This window comes from Magallana gigas, chromosome 1 (genome assembly GCF_963853765.1).
Source record: "Magallana gigas chromosome 1, xbMagGiga1.1, whole genome shotgun sequence".
Classification (NCBI taxonomy): domain Eukaryota; kingdom Metazoa; phylum Mollusca; class Bivalvia; order Ostreida; family Ostreidae; genus Magallana; species Magallana gigas.
In genome coordinates, this window is record NC_088853.1 from 61,663,401 (window position 1) to 61,684,699 (window position 21,299).

The 21,299-nt window shown below is 35.8% G+C and overlaps 1 long non-coding RNA gene across 1 annotated transcript; it reads left to right on the forward strand.

Moving 5' to 3' along the window:
* The first annotated feature begins 2,325 nt into the window (after window positions 1-2,325).
* On the forward strand, window positions 2,326-10,038 carry LOC117681027 (uncharacterized). The gene is made up of 5 exons (XR_010712339.1): window positions 2,326-3,880; window positions 4,969-5,037; window positions 5,131-5,208; window positions 5,748-5,930; window positions 9,636-10,038. It is a non-coding gene; the product is annotated as an uncharacterized lncRNA (long non-coding RNA).
* The last annotated feature ends 11,261 nt before the right edge of the window (window positions 10,039-21,299 follow it).

Here is a 21,299-nt window from a genome sequence, read left to right on the forward strand (position 1 = left end):
ATCTAAACCGGCTTGGGCAGCACTCTGTATGGCTTGTCTGGTTCCTTCTTTGACTTAGTCTTGAGCCCCTTTTTTAACCCTGTTTTTACCCCTTCTTTAACTCCTGATCTAATGAGACTCCTTGTACCTTGTTTCAGTAACTGCGGTAATTGTTTAATTCCTCCTTTCACTTCATCCTTTAATCGGGTCTTTCACGGCTTTACTTCCTTTAATTCCTCCTTTAAGCAGGTCTGTCACCAATCCTCTACCCCTTTGTTTTTTTCTTTTTTTTCTCCTTCCTTTTCCTGCCTGACCTCCCAAGAATTTGTCGACATTGGTGTCAATAAGGTTGGCTACTTTATTTTTGACCAAAGGCAATACCTTTTTTCTAAGTAAATCACCAACGAATGGGGCTCTTATACCTGGGACATTTCTCATTAATTGTCTATCTACTAAAGGAATGGCAAACCTTTTCAGTTTATTTTTAGTTCGTGTTCTCACACCTTTCATAAAGGGTACTTTATTTTTAAATCTGTCAATGATAGCATTTTTTGTGACTTCATAACCTCCTTTAAGGACATCACCAATGATTCCTTTTCCTGTTCGTTTTTTTAACTAGGCCTCCTAAGATTTCTCCGATCACTGGTCCTAAAGCACCGGTCATTAAGGGTCCTCCTATTTTGAGGAGACTACCAACAAGACCAAATCCTTTTTGACGTAATAATCCCCGATGATAATCCCCAAATCCCCTTTGACGTAATAATCCTTGGTGATAAGCCATCATGAAACTGAGAAAAACTTTGAATGAGTTCTGCCTTTATATCATTTTTTTTTACATCAAGGTCTGTTTCTATATCTTTTCTTCCTTCTAGCTCTTAGTCTACCTCTCCCCCCTTGAACCAGTCCAGAGGCTAGGGGTCCTATTACTGCAGGGGCAAGAGCACTTATTAAGGGTAAGAGAGGTAAAATTCCCCCTTTCTGTCCCCTTCTTCGTCGTCGACGTCTGTGAGTGTATGCCATGTTAATCAATAATGATGATATAGTTTATTTTCTAGGGTATTTATAGACTTTTTTTCAATATTTTTTTAGACATTCCATGCACCAGGAAAACAAGAAAATGACCCCTAAGACAGCAGCACACACTATGAGGAAAGTTTCCATTTATTTCAATAGACTTTTCTGAAATGAAGTTTAAAGAGGCTTTTTCCACTTATAAAGGGAAACAAGGTCCCTAATGAAGTTCTGACTTGAATCTCAATGGTATCAAAATGTTTTTTACTCAATTTCAAATATTCGGCTCTCACGGGTTCCCATTTTGCCTGCGTTTGATTCTGAATGCCAGAAGTCACGGGGACGACTCTTAACAATTTTAAGGCATTCGATCCTACCATCTGAGGTTCTATGATGTCACAGTACACGTTAATCTGTTTCAAATTCTCGAACAAATCAATGTTATTAGGAGCCAAATATTTCACATTAATCCACTTAGTCATATCCTCCTCCTCCTGTGGTAAAAGAAAAGCTTTTGTCCCAAACCCCATTTTTAAGGCTAGGGGTACGGGAAAACGAATGCAAAAAGGGTGGTTTTGACGCATTGTATTTCCGTTGTATTGATATTCGATTCGATCGAATTTATCATGGTACGCTAATTGCATGTTATTCTTCTCATTGGAATTAGTACTCAAGACTGTCCAGAGATCATACAGGGTTCTTCGGAGACCCTCGTTGATTTCAGAGATTAGGGCCTTGGGATGAATGTAAGGACCCGGTTGAAATTGAATTCGAATAATATCCATTTCTAAAGTAGGCGGGACTTGTATTTTAGATTTCTCTTCTGGTTGTCTATAGTTATAACCAAAGTAAGAATATTTCCAGTCTACCAAAGTTTCACAATCAGAGAGAAATGTGCTTCCTTCTTTTCTCATTTGAAAACGATTGGTATTAAAAAGGTTAGGATTTCCTAATTGATTGGTATATGGTTTAGTGATTAAAAGATCAAAAAAGCTTCGTTTTCTGAAATGTTCTCAATAGAAGTCCCATACATCATTTCAGTAAGAGCCACTTCCCATTCTCCATCGGTTAAGTCAATAGTTTGGGCTAACAAGGTTTTAAACTGAGAGATCAAATTATTGGGAAAGGTTTGCATTGAACCATCACTAGGGAAGGTCAAGTAAAACCCCTCGCTCTGTGCCATGGTTAAATACGAAATGACTCTGATTCAAATAAAAATCAAGTATATATATATATATATATATATATATATATATATATTATATATATATATATATATATATATATATATATATATATTATATATATATATATATGAGTGAACAATTTTTTTTTTAATTTTAAGAAACATGCAAACACAAAAACATACAATTTTTTTTTTAAAGTCAATTGAAAAAAAAATTTCACATCTGGCCGACTTCTTCCACTTTCTTTTTCTCTCTTTCTTTTTCCTCTCCTCTCTTCTTTTCTTTCTTTCACATCGATCACTCCCTGATCCATGGGGGCGTGTTCAATTTCTTTGACGGGTACGACTATGGATTTCGCATCAAAAGGAGGAAGATTCTGCATCGGAAAGGGTTTTCTCATGTACAGGTATTCAACGGGATCACAACAATCTACGTAACTATATCCCGCTTTTCTAAATTTCTTTAATTCGGCTAGAGTTTTACCCAGTCTTCTTCCCCACTTTGATTCGTACATGGTCCAGAGAGGTTCCTCCCGATAAAAAGCAGCTTTGATTTTATACTTGTACTGGTGATACTTGGTTTTTCCGAAGACCAGAAAATGTTCAGGTAGAACGATTCTCTTGTACAGGTACGCCAGGTGATCTCCATCAAGTGCATCAGTCTTCTTGAAAAAATCTTTGTAACATTCTGTCTTGGAAGTCTCCCATTCCCCCTTCAGTGAAGGCCGTGCGTCTGTTCTTTGGTGGTAGGCACGTTCAATTTTCCAGCGATATTCATATCTTGGGCTCATTGTTAAATTGAATGTCAAACAACGCCTGAAACGTCTCTTTTTATGTGTTTTGGCTCAAGGTAAAAAAATTGTGCAATACTATATTTACGAAAACATCTGGCAAAACATCTGTTATAACGTCATACTCACAGTCTAGACTCTGATGAGTCATTGCTATGAGTCATAGCTTTTACCAGTCATTCGCTAGAAAAACAAAAATATTAGCCCGCCCCCTTATTTTTTTTGACCATAGGATAATTCGGGGTGGGCATGATATAACCTACTAAAGAACTGAGAGTCACCATCCAAAAATCTCGATTCTCATCGTGTAATCCTAACATTACAATAGAAGCAATTATTAAAGTAATGCAAATCAGTAATTGAGCAAAAAAAATAATTTCGGCTCTGGGGAATTTTCCATCACATACATTCCAATGATCTATTTTGTAGGAGGAAGTATGAAGATCCGCTTGGGGAATCCATCAATCAAAACTGGAAGGATATCCCTTCCAGCGCACTTTGACTTCAGAAATGACTTTTTTCCCGACACGCCGCTTTTTATTTCTTAAAATTTCCTCCACTTCATAGACATCGTCTTTTTTAATCACTTTCTGTAATTCAGACTCATAAAAAGTTCCTTCTAATTCTTCCCCGTTATAATCTTCTACCTTATATCGATAAGGTACAGATCCCTGTATTATACGAGATACGGTAAATATCTCTCTAGTCCAATTCGGTAAATATCCTTTTTCAAAAGTGCGTTTCGCTTTACTGATTCTCACTCGATTTCCTTTTTTAAACTTTGATCTTTTAAGACTTATTTTCTCTTCGTACAGAGTTTTCCACACTTCTAACACATTGGAGGAATTCACGTCAGCAGGAGCTCTCTTGATACTTCGATGGTAGCTGTGATTATAAGCATACACCAAATCAGGTAAAATATCTACATAGCGCCGAATTTTATGACGAGTGAAATACCGCCACATCCTTCCTTTGAGGGTACGTTGAAATCGTTCTACGATACTCGCTTTGGTTTCTGCATTACGAGTAGTAAAAAAATGAATAGATTTAAAAGCACTTTTAAATTCCTTGTTCGTAAATTCCCGCCCTTGATCCGATTGAATCCGAAGGGGTTGTCTCCCGTCTTGTTTAATAATTTCCTTTAAACCTCTAATCATTTCTTTCCCCGATTTCTGTTTTGAAGGCACTACCCAATCATATTTAGATAGGATGTCGATAGCACACAGTAAAAAAGTATAGCCATTATTGTCTTTTTTCAATTGAGACACATCAGCTAAATCTAATTGCCATTGTTCGTTGATACCGGTCACTCTCGTTTGCTCTCTTATGAATTTTCTTTTTATGGGTTTATGCAGAGTATAAGCTTCTTGTTCTTTGAGCCATTTTCTAATTTGAGAAACAGAAATTGAATATCCTTTGGCCCGTAATTGACGATATCAAGACTGTACTCCTCCATATCCTGTTTTAGGATTGTAATAAATGTCTGCTAAAATCTCTGGTAACACCTTTTTCTTCATCTCTTTATATAGACCAATCTAGAATAGCGTTTTTAGTCCTTTTGGTTGTCTTTGGAGTTAAAGCAAAAGAAGAACCTTGAGGTGTGCTAAAACTTGAAGCCTCCTGGAACCCGGTATCGTCGTAGTCATCATCATATTCAGTCAACATAGGTCTAGGAGTACTGATTTTTCCTGGCTTTTCCATAGCTTTTATAATGTTTGGATTCTGTATATAATCTTTAGGTACTTTGGTTTTTTTTTAAAGCTTGTGCAAATTCGTCTGTCCCTTAAGGAGAAGCAAACCCTTTACGGGATTTAGTTTTCATGGTATTCGTGACTAGATCCACAATGTTAGATTCAGGAATCATTTTTCCTCGATAACTGATTTCTCCCTCGTCATTCCATTTTAAGACATTAGTTTTTTTAAGATGTTCTAAGAGAAGCCCTGTTTTCTTTTGCATTTTAATACTAACACTTTTAATGACTTGCTCTTCTAATTCTGAAGAACTGGGTTCAGCCTCAGCCTCAGCAGCAGCACCAGCATCTCCTTCCTCTTGGACGGTAACAGGCTTGGGTATGATCATTTCCTTTCCTTCGCTACGAGCTTGACGTAAATAATTTCGATACCTGAATAATTGTAGGCCATACAAAGCTGCTTTTTGTTCAGGGGTCAAATCCGCTCTCGTTTCAATCTGATCTAATTGATGTCCTAATCCAATGGCCGCTTGAAATTCGGGAGATTTAGGTAATTTACATTTTAATTCCAATAACATGGTCTCGGGAACCAATACCATTTTACGACTCATTTTGACAAGATTTTTCTTAAAACTAAAGTAAGAAGAGAGCCTCCTTTTTGTTTCAACAATAAATGTCTTCTTTTTTTGTTACTCTGGGGTTTAACCAGTTTTCTCAAGATGTGTTTCTTAGTAGAGAGTTCTTGCTTCTGAGAAGGGGAGGGAGGAATGTTGCCTTTTATTAAGTTATAAACAATCTCACAAATCTTATAATTGCAATCATTACTGCAATGCTTTAAAACTTGATTTTTTAATTTACCTGAACTTTCAGGAGACATTAACACTTGAAACACAGGCATATGAGGTTTCAATCTACATTCACAAGAATTATTTTTACCCGCTTTTTTTACTGCTTTCTTGGTCTTCTTCTTATTATCTGAAGCCATGATCAAAAACTGAGAGAAATATCTCTTTTAATTGTCTTTTATAGCATGATCATAACATCCCAGAGACCATCACTATCATTTCTTTTACTTTTTTTTAATTTCAGAGAGGGTCTACGCTTAGAAGTGGGGGATGCTCGTAAAGGGGAAAAAGGAAGAATATCCTCAAACAGAGAGGGAGCTTGAGTGGCTTTGATGGGGGTAGAAGTCATGACATTATCTGAAGTTCGGGCGACTCCTATGGGTCCTTGCATGGCCCTATCCATTTTCTGAACAGCTTTATCATCGATGTAGGGAATAGTTTCATCTAAATCTGTTTGATTTTTATGATAGGAACTCACTTGATCTTGAATCCAATCCGGTAACTGTTTTTTTCATTGCTAGGGTTCTAGGTGCTCGATCTTGATGATATCGATCTGTTTGATCTTGACGATATAAATCTACTTGCTCTTTTCTAAAAGGAGGGGGCTTTACAAAATCTTCTTTCTTTAATTTCTTTTTCTCTCTAGTCATCCACCCTGGATTAAGATTGACTCCCACAACACTCTTTAATTTACGTTTATTAGGTTTAGCAAGTCTCTCTTTATTCAAATTCCATTTTAATAAATTACGAATGATGACCCCTCCTAAGAATCCCGCTTTTCCTCGTTTTAATATGGATTTCAATCTATGATCTTCATTCGCTTTTTTGTCAGCAATGGTTTTCAAATCCTCCCGATGTTTCTCAATAAAACGTTGAGTCTGTTTATCAACAGGAATAGACCCTCTCAGTAAATTCTTAGCCCCAATCAAAAAAAACCATTTCAATAAAGTCTTACGACTCAATTCGATGATTTCTTGTCTTTTTTTAGGATCTCTTTCTCCTTGTAAAAGTTTCAGGAGTCTCAAAATTTTATTTTGTCTTGCCATGATGTCCTATATCGTAATGATGGTCATCCTCTTATGTTTCCATTATTTATATTCCTCTGGTCATGTAAACGACTAAATCCTCAAACATTCGACTTCTCAATCTCAATTCGTCGGGAGTTTGTGGACTTAAATCCACCAACAAATACCCGTGAGGGATGCGAGTAGCATCTAAATAAGCAGACATTAAATTCGGCATATCTATTTGGCGACTCAATACCGTGATTTGAGATTTATCTCTAGGATTTTTAAACAACACCATGTAATGAGTATTCAAACTAATCGTGCGGTGTTGAACGGCTCGATCATACATTTTGAGTAATGTAAATCACACTAGTATTGCGATGGTGAGCTTTGCGAGTAAACTAGTCTACAATAGATTCGATGGCTTTCCATCCCATCATATCATCAAAAATCAAAAGGTGACGGACACTAAAATCAGCTACTAACTCCTCGTCGTCTTCTGGAATATTACGAATAAACTTAACTTGATCTTCTAAAGATTCGTAAGCGGGTTGCCATTCTCGATAACACCAAACAATTTTTTCGGGGGGAGGGGAAATCCAATGTTTATTTAATATTAACTTTTTAACAAATTCTGTTTTCCCCGATTTTGAAGGACCCGCTACGACCATAGTAAATTCGTGTTTTAATTGAAAAGGAGAGAGTGACTCGTAAGAATACATGTTCGTGTATGAGGGAAGTGAGACTGGTGTTCATATTTTTATTTCTATTTGCAATGTAATAGAAAGCAACTTTTCGTAAAATATGGGTAGCCCTTAAAAGGGCCGTTGGTTTTTTTCTCTTCTCTTCTCTTCTCTCAATATTCTCCTCTAAACCGGCAAGTGGGGCATGAATTTATGGACTGATATACCCCCATGACGCATGTACAACATACTTTCATGCCTTTGCAATTCCGGCATTTGATCTGCAGATGTCTCCCCTCCTGGTAACAAATGATGCATTCTCCATGCTTTTCTTCGCTCTTCATTGCCCAGCTAGGTACTATTGTCAAATGCGTTCTTAAATCAAGGGGATGTCTACTGTGCTGATACAGCTCCTGCATCAGGTCAGGAGAAGGGGTCCTCCTTGAAGCAGGTGGTTCAGCAGCTGGCACAGGAAAAGGTCTCGGGAGAGTAGTGAGGAAATCTTCAAACAAATTCCTCGCTCTTCCTCTTGTAAAAGTACGTGCTGGTGACTGCTGCTGCTGAGTAGGAGACACATCATAAGGTAATACCCTAGGGCTACTCCTTATTCTAAGATTTCTATGATGGGGGCTGGATCTGGGAGGTGATGAGCACGTCTCCTCTGTCTTTCACTCGATGGGCTCCTCTGGCTCTCCGGCGATGGTCTCCTCTGAGGCGATGGTCTCCTCTGGCTCTCAGGCTGATTTGTTTCGGGCCAAACATCGGCGCTCATCCCTAACGATGGATCATCATATGGATCATTATTGGTACACTCGGGCAATTGGTAATCATGATCCTGCAGAGCAATGTAAACCGGAGATTGGCATTTTACTCTGGAGGGAGACAAGGGTGGTGGGGATGGCTCTTGTCTCTTTGTTGGCGTGTCTACCGGGGAGGTCGACGGCGAAGGGTCAGGGCTGGCAGGGGAGTCCAGTTCAATAGCATTATCCCTGTCAGCTCCAGTTAATGCTGCTACGGCTCTCATCCCAAAGTTTGGTGGCGGCGGTCTGGGCGGTGGCACTCTTCTTTGGCTCTCTTCCCTATACGGAGCACGATTCATCAAACTTTGAACCTCTAAGTCCATATCCTCCACACGAATATTCTGTGCCGGGAATAACTCATAGCCCTCGATGTTCTTGGTCGGATTGCCTTCAGACTCAGCTATCTGGATAGGACGGAAACAAATCCTTTCATAAGTCTGTCGACCGGCATGCCATTGATATTCCCACATCTCAAGTACGTGTCTGCTGTACGGCCGTGGGTGAATCACAGGAACGGGGAAAAAACTCATCTTTTGGCGATTGTGATAAATCTAGCAGATGAATGAGGTGCGGGGACTGAGAACTTCGGTATTTACGACGAGAAGGAGGAGCTAAGGAAAAAGGGGAGGGGTTTAACCGAAATCCCCGCGAAATAAGCAAAAAAGAGTGACAGTTACCGAGCTACCCAGAGTTCATGTACCTAGACTCGACACCCCAAGGTCTTTCAGCGCGTGCTATGACGTCATATTTTATTTGCCGATCTCTGAACTCTTATGTCCTCAATATTGACTTGTCTCTGTCTTTCATTTATGATATAACAAAAACATCAGATATTCAGACAATGAAACAAAATTTTATTCTGGTTTGCTTTGAAGCTTTGCCGACATTATTAGCGTGAGAGAGAGAGAGAGAGAGAGAGAGAGAGAGAGAGAGATTTTTTTGACAACAGTAAATATCATTTTAAGACAAATAATTATACAACTTTAAACGTCTTTTTAAAATAGGTTCAATGAGGCAACCAGTCTCTTGAATCCGTCGCTCAAATCGGCTCCGATCTACCGCAGCAGTCATCCATTCAATTGTCCGATCTTCGTTAGGCACTTCAAAAAATTCCAATTTCGGGTTAAATCTTACACGCTGGTCCCTTGGCTTAAGGTGACTCCCGGTTTCTCCAGATCTTTTTTCAGTTTCATGAACGCAAATTCCAACGAGGCAATCTTCATGTTGTCTATCTGTTTGATTATTTGTAAACACTCTCTCCCTTTTTGGCTGAACATTCTCCTCAAACAATTCCAATTTTGAAATTCTTTCAATGAAACTCCGGTCATTTTCTCCAGTAAATGAAGTTTGGCTCCCTCTCCAACCCAATAAATCGTAAGTAGTCTTCCGGGAGTGGGTCTTTCGGCTATATGCACCAGTATTTTCTGAAGAACTTCCAGACTCTCGATTCTTGAAGTCACGTCTGTAATCTCTAATAATTTCTTTTGTTTCTCCTCGTCTATCGTTGTGTTCCATCTGGTCACAATCAAATACCCTTCAAATGAGTAGGAAGACAAATCACCCATCATTGTTTTAATTTCAAAATGAACAAAACACTCTATTATATACCTCTCTGATTACATCACTTTTTTATGATTTTTAGAAATGACAGTCAGTCAGACAGTCAGCGATGTTTACAATGACTCATAGGGTTTCAGCACCTGATACCTGCAGATTATTACGCAATGACCCCAGCTACATTTTGTCATCACTCCCAGAGAGTATATAATAGAGCGTTTTTCTTAAACAAAATTCATCAATCAAAATATTATGGACTACGATTTACTCTCTTGACACAAACACAGGATCCCATGGCCTTAGAAATGGCAGCATACAGATACGATTCTCCGCCCATGAGCAAGGAAGACTTCGGGATTATTACTACCACTCAAGAAGGAATCCTGAATACCCTGCAAATCATGAGCAATGAAATTGCTAACCATACAGATATCACTCTGAAGAAAATTACAGACCTGCAAACTCCGCAACGTGACAAAGATAAAGAAGACTAGCACATGAGTGGAGCAATCTTAGTGATGCCAATGAGTTAGAAAAGTCAACTCGCTTACAGTTCTGACCCGAGATGGTACACAGAGCGAAGTAAGAGAATTACTGCTTCCAACTTTGGACTCATAATGAGAAGGAAAAAGGACATTAATGAAACTTTCATGAAAAATACCTTTCAAAAAAAAGAGTTTTCATCCTCATCTACATCCTATGGGAAAGCTAATGAAATTGTTGCAAAGCAAATGTACATCAGAAATACAGGAAATCTTCTTCATGAAGTTGATTTGATAGTCAACCCTGATTTGGATTTTCTCGGTGCAACACCTGATGGCATAATGTGTGAAAAATCAACAACGGCTATAATTGAAATCAAATGTCTTCCACTCCACTTACAATAAGGCGAGTAATTTTTTCCATATTAGCAATGCGGGTTTGCTTTGTGAATCTTTCACAAACAACTACACCATACTTTTTCATCACAAATCGCTTGAACACTGCAACCTAAAACGCAAACAAACCCTAATAATACAAGTAACGACTTTTTCGATTCTTGTTGTTTTTTCGCTCCGGTGTTTGGTAAAACTAGTTTCATTTAGGTTTAAATAAAACACAAAGAATGATTAAATCTTATTGAATAAAACAAAGGGAAAACAACCTAAAAATTATAAAAAGCATACAAATCGTTTTATACATTTTTATACACTGTTTTAAATTATTTAATGTATTCTTAAGTTTCTAAAGTTTGATAAATTTTACCACTAGATTTACCCAATACCAGATCCTAGACTTTGGCGGGAATAAGCTTTGGTGCATGGTAAAAGTAGGTAATTTGTTAAGGAGTGGGTAAATATAAAAAAAATGTCCATGTATGATCATTTACTTGATCCATATGTCCTTTAGGCTATGTAAATTACATAATAACCCTGTGAATATATACCTAAAAAAACTACTCTTTGTTCATGAATATAGATAGATACTTTATAAATTGACAAATGTGTCAACGTGTGATTCTTTTATTATGAGATATTTTTAAACGTTTATTACCCATCATATGTATATATATATGGTGTATATTTTGTAGCACTTTAACACCGCATCAAGATGAATCGAGAGGAATTGTTTTTGAATATTTTGGTAAGCGTTTAAATACGATATAAATGCATGTTGTTGTTGTTTTTTTATATTTTTAAAAATTATATATATTAAATTTTAAAATATATAATATATATACATGCATGTACATTTAAAGTTTTGTTGCTTTTTTTTTTTTGAAACTTATCATATTATCGATGCCGATGGAGCCTGCTAGAGAACAGGGTTCCAGTGGAGCAAACGAAAAGGAGGAAGATACCGCGGGGGAGGGTGAAAATAATAGTGAGGCGGTATCTCCCCTACATGTTGAGGAGTGCGATTGTGTAAGATAATTTTAAATATGATTCTGCAAACCAAAAATAGTATTTAAAAAAAAAAACCCAAAAAACAACAACAAACGACTTCTTTTTTTTAGCATTTATTTCATATTTTTACCATATAAAACAAACTAACAAATTATACATTTTATAATTTTCTACACGAATAGTTAAATGTAAAATTTTATAATTATGTGTAAGACTAAAATGTTTTATCTACATGATAGTATTTGTAAACATGTTTTTTCTCCATAGTTTAAAGACGAAGATGGAAATTGTAGTATAGTATATTTCAGCGATTAAGGTAAAACTATTTTATTAATTCAACAGAATTATTCTCCGAAAGTAACAAAGGATTTCGTAGAAAAGTACTGATATCTGCATTAAACTTAGGTATCTATTTCAACATGTTTGCAATCCATATAATTCATACGTGATAGTTCAACAGAAACAATGGATAAAATAGAAATCAAACAGGAAATGATAAAAATTTTAGATGAAGAAAAATTTCGTCGAGGTGCATTATTTACTGTTCTAATATTTTCTTCTTCAATATCAATATCGTGAGACACACTCCTTGTTTCACGCTTGTTTTCGAAATAATTAGATATACAAAATGTTACTATGTAAATACTAAGACATCCTAAATTTGTGATGTAATGAGAAATGATTTCTTCGTTAAATCTCAAATTATTTGTTAACAAATTTAAAATATCACAAAAAAATTTTCCTTCGCATCTTAAAACGGAAAACAGAATACAAAAGAGTCCGCATGATGAAGTAAAGTAGTTCTGGATTCGTTTCTTTGAATAAATAAAATTGGCACCATTTGCTGTTAATAACGTCGAAATAAAATTGTTGTATACATTTGGAGGGTATGCTAGTGAATCAAAAAATTCTACACCATCTGGGAATTTAGGAAAATATATACACACCCAAGGTCATCTGGAAATCCGTTAATTAATGAGTTTTTAGATCTCTTTTGTTTAGTGTGGTTGAGAAAATCTTTTTATGGATGTAAGACATTTCAAAATATAACCCTTTGACCCTTACCATGTAACAATTATAGAGTTATTGCCCCTATTGTACAAAATGCTTGTTATCGCTACTCCTCATTAACCGTTAGACATAGAGACTTGAAACTTTTACTAATGTATTCAGTACACTTAGACCCTCCTTCAATCTATTTATACCGAAAGGGTCCAAAGTCCCTTTCTAGCAGTTATTGCCCCTTAAAGTTTTAAACATTCAATAAAAACATAAATAACTTTTGAATCAATAATCATAGATACATCGGACCACTTAGTATTGAAGCGTCTACCTTGTCAGATCAAAATAACATAAAGGTCAAAGGTCAAAGTCAAGAATAAAAACTTGCAAACTTAACCTTTTGACACTTTTTTATGAAGTAACGCAGAAAAAATACTTTATTTTTTTGAAGCAATCTTATTTCAATCATAAGAAACAATGAGGAGGAAAGACCTCTAATTGTTCGAGAACAATTAGTCTACTAGTATTGGATATCGATTGTTATGCTACTATGGCACGCCCACTTTTTTTTTAAATTGATCGCATAGTTGTCTGTTGTTTTCTGTTGGGGCAATCAAAGTTTTGTTTATTGAGACGCATATATTGCCTAATTGTGGCTCAGGAAACGGACAAAAATTAATAAACGTTTTAGTAAATAATGGGTACAAATGGGTTGATTTTAAATGATCAGTTTTGTCTTCAACATTGATTACTACATCAAATGGCTGATTGTTTTGAGTGATGTCAAATTTCCTTCATGTACTGTACATTTACGACCCCCCCCCCTTTCCCCTTAATTTTTGACAAAAGTATTGGATGAGTGTGTGTTCACCTGATGTTAACTTGGTTGATTTTACAAAATGGTATATGTTTGTAGTATGCATAGCAGGTATTTACATTTTAGCAAACGTGCTAAATGACGTTATGCATTTTCCCCACATATTAAGCCAGTGTTGTATTTTCAACGGGCAATATTGAAAATGCTTTACTTTCATTTAGTGACCTTTTTTTAACTGGTATTGCAGTTTGAATATTCTTATTGTAGTCATATGGGTGAAATTAGATAATACTTTTAATAAGTTCGAGATTAACAATAATGATGTGTGATAAGCTTCAGTGCTAAATGGAAAATATGTATATACATAGTGTTAAATTGATTTTAATTTAATATTGAATTCAATATTCGTCAGGACATACCTGAAGTGTTTATGAGATGTGTAAGGTCTATTTGTTTATTTATTGTTTAGATGGATTGATAATTAAAGACATAAAAGTTAAGTAGAGTGTGGGATAGTGAATTATTCTACATTAGTTTCTTGCAAGCTTTTTGACAATTTTAAATATTCTAAAGTTGTGGGAAATATTTTATATCAGTAGATATATATTTTTTAAATATATGGCTATATTCACAAAGATGCATTTTTGTTTAGTTTTGATTAATGGAGTGCCTCACAAAGGTGTTTCAAGTGGTAGCCAGAATTGACAAGTAACAAGTGAGAACTCAAAAGATTGTGTCAGTTGTGTTTTTTAATATTTACAAAAGTTGAAGATTGTTTATTATATCAATACAGGATTCAAAACAAAACCAGATGTAACGAACACGTAAACCTGTTTTTATTTATTAGCAATTACCAAAAATTAAAAATATGCATGAGCACAACTAGTTAAAAAAGGAGAGTTTTTCAATTTTACATAACTTATGAAACACTTAAAACAAGCCTAGTGAGTTGTTCAGTTAACAGTCATTTGCGACCTTTATCATGATTTAGCTTGTATGTTGATTATGAGCTCTGGCATGTTAATTTTAAGTATATGTTTTAGTGAAGCAGTGTATTAAGCAATTAAAAATACAATCAAGATTTTAAAAATTCAATTTTAATTGTCAACACTCATTGATTATTAATGATTTAAAAACAATCGGTTTTAATTATGTTAGAAAACTTTTAAGACTTGAAAACAGTTATTTCATAATGTGTTTATCATAACGTGTTCATGTTCATTTATAAACGTTCTCTTTTTAAACTCATTGTGTTGTTTTTTGTTCCTTGTTATTTTCGTGATCCTGTAACTGCACGAAATGTTCGCTACAATAATTCCAAAAGCATCGTGTCAGTTGGCTTGATAGGGCGTGCCAACGCTTTCTAGGTTGATCACGTAGCATATCGCTTATCGATTGGCTGCTTTATTTCAATAGACATGATGCACGTTAACAGAATTGACCAATAGCTAAAAACGATGTCATTTACAGGGAGAGGGCGGTCTTAGTTCGGAACTTGTGCTGAATTTGTTTTTAAAAATATGATCAAATCAAAGGATGACTGCACTTAAGGACATGCGATATTTGATATTTGCGAGAAAATAAACTTTTAAAAGAGAATTATTCTTTCAATCGCAGAAATGGTCAACATCAAAACTGCAACGTTACGTAATTGCGTTAAATGAAAGTACGTTGTTACCAAGTACGAAGTTGTTTTCTTAGGCGAGGGTCATCACGATTTCGGCAGATAAGCAGCAAAAATTCTCCTTTTTTCGAAAGTTGTAAGGAGAAAAACATAAAATGAGCTTATTATATCACAGTCTAAAATCTTAATTCATGTTGGAAATTGACTAGACTCTTTGAAAAATTTAACAAAATTGATATTAGGTTAAGAAATAAACGCAACAGAAACGACCGAAAAGGGCCCAAAACCCGGCGCTAAGTGCAGTCATCTTTTATAACAATAAGCTATAGACATAAATTAAAACCAGTTTTGCTTGACATGTCGTTGTGGTACAGCACTGTTATGACTGCGTAAAATTACAGCGTGGCAGTGACTAATATGAGTGAATAAGCTAACTTTGATACCGCATAGCAGCGATTGCTGCATATTGAATAAAAACACGAGTTGCTCTTTGCTACATGCGCGTATCTATAGAAGATTAGAAGGGTGTGTTCAATTTCAATTCAATTTCTTTATTCACTCAGACCAGTTCACTGGTATCTGAGATTCAACATAGATATATACATGTACAAATGAACACAAAAACAGGCAAGGATCACAAGTACAGTAGTAGAAATAAAGATTTTAGAAAAAAAATGAGTAGTTCAATGCAGTATTTTTTTTTTTAAGTTTGTTTAGGAAGCGCAGACTTTGAAAGTTTTTGTACATCATAAGTATTCACGAGATCGTTAGATTTTATAATTCGGTTTTCATAGTACTAGTATTTCTTGGACAAAAGCATTTTCATGTGCAGATCTAGAGGAAGTTCAGCCCCCCCCCCCCCCCCCCAATTTAAAATTTCTTTCAATTACACTATAAAATTATCAACAATATGGCTCGGACACATCCCACCCCCTCCCGGCAAACTCAAATAACCGTGAAACCCCCTTTTCCCATGCCAAATTTTATGGATGTGCGCATGATTTTCCTATTGTTTGCAAAACGCATGTATGTGCATTCTAAAATATAACGAAATTCACCACCAATGCAATTAGAATCACGAATTGTAGCTTTTTATATTAACTATATTATTTATGGTAGTTACGACTTTTCATACAACTTGAAATGTATTTTTTTTCCTTATGTTCACAGTTATATCATAGCTTCTAAACGTTTTTGCATTTTTTTTATTAATTAGTACTCTTTTTAATTACTGTTCTTTTCAAATGGGCTAGATCATGAAAAATCTATACTTATGTTTGTCAGTCGGTATGAATGAATGAGGTGGTGGGTTTATAAATTTAGGTATCAATGAGATCATGTAAACGTTAAACAACAAATTAACTTACAATTTATATATGACAAAAGTCAAGATTATTATTTAATATCCAATTATCCCTTGTCTTGTATACAAAAAATATCAATAATATATCACTCTGTAAACTGGTAAATTATGCTACATACTATATTCTTTGATTATTTTATAACACCACTTCATGACTTTGTATTTTGGAGAGGGCTTTTATGTAAAGGCTTTGCCTGTTGCCTAATCCATTTGATTTCTCAATGAACTATATTTAAATTAAATTGTTTTTAAGCAAATTGCTTTAAAAAAAATTATTTTATTTCAAAAGTTATGCGCGGTTCCACAAATTTTTATTCCGGGGGTAGGGGGGGGGGTCCGAAGGGTAATTATGTTTGCCCGGCGGGGGGGGGGGGGGGGGGGTCCGAGACATATGCGAATCCCCGACCCTAGATCCCGCTATGTTAATAATTATCAAACCAACCAATAAGTGCATGTAAATCGGTTCTATCAAAAGATAGCTGACATTGTTCACAGTATTTTGACCCTCTAAAGTTATGAGGGTCACAATTGAACTATATAAGTTAAAAATTTTATCAGTACCGCACTTTGTCTTCATTTCACACCGAGTATCTTTTATAACGTGTTGAATTGTAAAAATGCAATTTGCTGTTTTTCTCCTGTTCGGAATTGTTGGACTGTCGGCCCAGCATTGTAATAATGTGAACCGTTCGCGGGTTTGATTGCGCCTTACAGAGGGATCCATGTTCCTGTATTTCTCTGTGCAGGGTGGCGGACAAGAAGATTGTGGACATTGACCGCGCTACCCACAGAATATTTGCTTCAGAGAAAATAATTGTCCACCAGCAGAACTCCATAGTCTATACAAGGATGCCATGTCAAGGTATGTTTTTGACAATATTTATTCAAAGATATCATATTTTTATGTAAAAAAAATAACTACAAAAACAATTAAAAAATTACAACACCTTACCGAATTTATGAGCTCAACTTTTTGAAATTTATTGCAGAATATATATTAATTATTTTTATAAATTATTATGCAGAAAAATATTAAATAGTTGTCTTTATTTAAAGGATCAACAGCGAAAGACAAGAAGGTCACCACCACAACCGGGGCGGGTGCCCGCTCATCCATCAATGCCGCCACCACCACCGGGGCGGGTCCCTACTTAACTACCAATGCCGCCACCACCACCGGACAGGGTCCCTACTCAACTACCAATGCCGCCACCACCACAGGGCAGGGTCCCTACTTAACTACCAATGCCGCCACCACCACAGGGCAGGGTCCCTACTTAACTACCAATGCCGCCACCACCACCGGGCAGGGTCCCTCCTCAACTACCAAGGCCGGCACCACCACCGGGCCGGGTCCCTACTCAACTACCAAGGCCGGCACCACCAACCCAGGGATGATCAACACCCAGGAGGAGGCCGGTGTGGAGACCACTGGGTGCCACCACCACGACTCGGGCTGGGAGGAGGAGACCTCGACACCAGTAGAGAAGGGGGTTACGTTTGCAGGTAGAATAGGCAATTCTACCTACCCATCCTATACTGGTTTTACGACACCTGATGTTTCGCCTAGTTCTACCCATGTCATATTAGGTAATTTGCAATCAAATACTTATCATATGAATGTAAATTACCTTTACTTTTTATTTTTACTAGTGTTGTTTCTTCTAATTCCAAAAAAAAAAATCAGTTTGATACTAGACAAAAAGCCATAAATATGGCTGGTGTTTATAAAGAAACCTAATCTTTAAACACTTATGAATCAAACAATATTGACATGGATGAAAGTTTTTCTGATTCATCTTTTAGTAATGATAATGCATCTATTCCATCATTATCAGGAAATGAATTATATTTGGAACCAATTACCAAGGCTATAATAACCAAACTTTATTTTTTTTTCAGTCACGTCAATTTCCATTTCCATTTGCATTATCATCACCATCATATTTATTGTCACCAGAAGAAAACGCCACTCTACCATCCATAGATTACCTTCACCAATACCATTTATGCAGGAATCAAGGTATACATTGAATTATTTTTTGTAAGCTTTACAATAAGTATACATTAGAATTTTTTTGTAAACTGAACAATGAGTATATTTGTTTGGTTGTGTTATGTAATTATGTAATTACACGCCAGTTTTTGTTTTACTAAAATTTAAAAAATGTATATAATTATACACATGGTGATGTGTTTTTTTCAAATAAAATAAAGGACGTGACTAATTTGTATTAACTAGGCAAAACATCAGGTGTCATTATGTTAAATTGATTTTTTAAAATGTTTTTTTAATTTTGATAAAAATTTTACATGTGCATATTGATGTTCAAAATTGTTTTTTAATTATTACTTTAAAACTATGATATTTTACTACAATATGTGTCATTTCTTAATTCTTGTCTTATTTTTAGTGCTTATATGTATTAAATAGAAAACTTTAGCATACAAAAGTCATTACCTTGTACTAGTCCTATTAATAGTGCTTTGTGTATACATATTTCTTCAAGGAAAACAGAGGTTGCACAACCCAGAAGAGAAAATTCCTCAAACCGGAAGTGTCACTTACACAACACCTTTCATACAATGAACAAGTGCAAGGGGTTAAGCAGAAGTCCTTGGAAGAGAGAAGCAAGTTCTTAAAGGAGAATAATATGCTTCCGTTCCTGTGACTCTCGTTCCCACAAGATGCGTTTTTGTCGAGCAGCAGTCAAGTGTGAGGATTGTGACAATTCAACCCATGGGACAGCACTTCATGTTGAGACTTCCATGAATTTTAGCAATACTCGTTAAGCCTTTAAGTACAGCAACTTTCAATTGTACAAAAATATTGATGGGTGCTTTATCTAAAACTGTCCCTTGCTATCTTTATACCCCCCGCAAACAAAGTTTGGGGGGTATATAGGAATCACCTTGTCCGTCCGTACGTCTGTCTGTCCGTCTGTCTGTGCAATCGTGTCCGGTCCATCTCTTTCTTATGGAGAAACATTGGAAGTTCTTACTTCACACATAGATTGCTTATGACCTAAGGGTGTGTCATGACCTTGACCCAAGGTCATTCGGGCAAGGTCAAGGTCACTGGCAGAAAAAGTGCAAAATTCGTGTCCGGTCCATATCTTTCTTATGGGGAAACATTGGAAGTTCTTACTTCACACAAAGATTGCTTATGACCTAAGGGTGTGTCATGACCTTGAACCAAGGTCATTTGGGAAAGGTCAAGGTCACTGGCAGAAAAAGTGCAAAATTCGTGTCCGGTCCATATCTTTTTTATGGGGAAACATTGGAAGTTCTTTCTTCACACAAAGATTGCTTATGACCTAAGGATGTGTCATGACCTTGACCCAAGGTCATTTGGGCAAGGTCAAGGTCACTGGCAGAAAAAATGCAAAATTCGTGTCCGGTCCATATCTTTCTTATGGGGAAACATTGGAAGTTCTTACTTTACACAAAGATTGCTTATGATTAAAGGGTGTGTCATGACCTTGACCCAAGGTCAATTGAGAAAGTTCAAGGTCATTGTTTCAAAAAAGCTAAATTCTGTCTGTGTCATGTCTTGTATTAATGGAAACATTAGAAGCTAAAAACTAACAGTTTTCAAAAATAAAGCAGTTGTTATTTATAGAAAATGGACAGTGAAATAGATTCATCCAATAGTTTCTATAATAGCAAAAATACACGCGTTATGATTTTTTTCTTAGCGGGGGGTATCAATTGTGAGCTTGCTCACAGTACCTCTAGTTAACTTACATAACATTCTTTGAAACGTAATATTTTTCTAATATTAAAAAGCTTATGCTATTCTGAGAAAAAGTAGGCCACATGTTGCTAATTCCATTGAGGTTTAAGAAAAATATGGCCATTCAAGTGAAAACACCATTTCCACTCCTCTATTTAACACAGATTCAAAGGACTCTCCATAAATACAGCATCATTACTTAATCTATTAGAGGTCAATTGTTTTTCAATCTCCTTTGATAAGAAACTTTATTAAATACTACCTATTATCAAAATGAAAGCATCACATCACTTAGAAATACCTTTACATATATACCCAGTTTTATATAAATATGATTTTTATTAATCTAGATGAATAAGTAATTTAAAATGCAGTAAATGTTAAGATTAATTTTCTTTTATTTTTGTTATAAAAACTTTTAGTTAAAGTTGAAATGTTTGAGAGGCGTCTAAGAAATACATTGTCTTTTAAAATTTTAAAAAGGTTTCACAATGGCTATTGAGAGCCCATTCTAGATAAGGATCTTGAAAGGAGCCAGTGGAAAGAAGTAAAGTTGGTTGTACACTCAGCAAAATATCCAGTTGATGACATGCCTACATTATACACATCATTAGGAATCCATATCAGAGATCATCAAGCTGGCCCAAATTGCCCTTAATAATAAGGCTAGTGTGGCGTTTGACAGAAGTGAAGAGAAATTGGCAGTAAACAATGGCGAGGAAAGACTAACTGTAGAGAAAATAAACCTGAGGATAAAAATGAAAATATTCAGACATCTGGAACTCTAGTCAAAGATGTCCTGCAGAAGTTATTGTTAGGTACATTTCATGCGCTATATCTTAGCCATAAAATACATTCAAGGTGTAGTCTAATTATCTATTTAGGGTTTTCTTTCACCTGATTAAAATAATAATGTATCTATAAATGATATTTTGTTAATGTACGTACTTTTTCATCACTTTTTACTTAATACCTTTTTTAATATGCTGTAGGTTCTCAAATTCCGGTACATGTATCAAATCTTATATCGCCGTCGGATGATATCCAGGCACGCTCTCAGGACGATAAACATATTCAAACATTCAAAAAGACCATGGCCATTATCCCACACATCGGTGTACAAAAACAGATGTAGAGAATACCGAGCTCTGCAACATCCTCATACGGCAGATAATTAGGTAATTGGAGGAAATCACACAAGAGCAGCATTGAAAAAATTAAAACTAGAAGGGTAAATCGAAGAAAATTAATGCGTGCTTGTTAATATGTACAGAAAACTTAGTTGCTCCAAAAAAAAAACAACTCCTAGACTTGTGTTAGT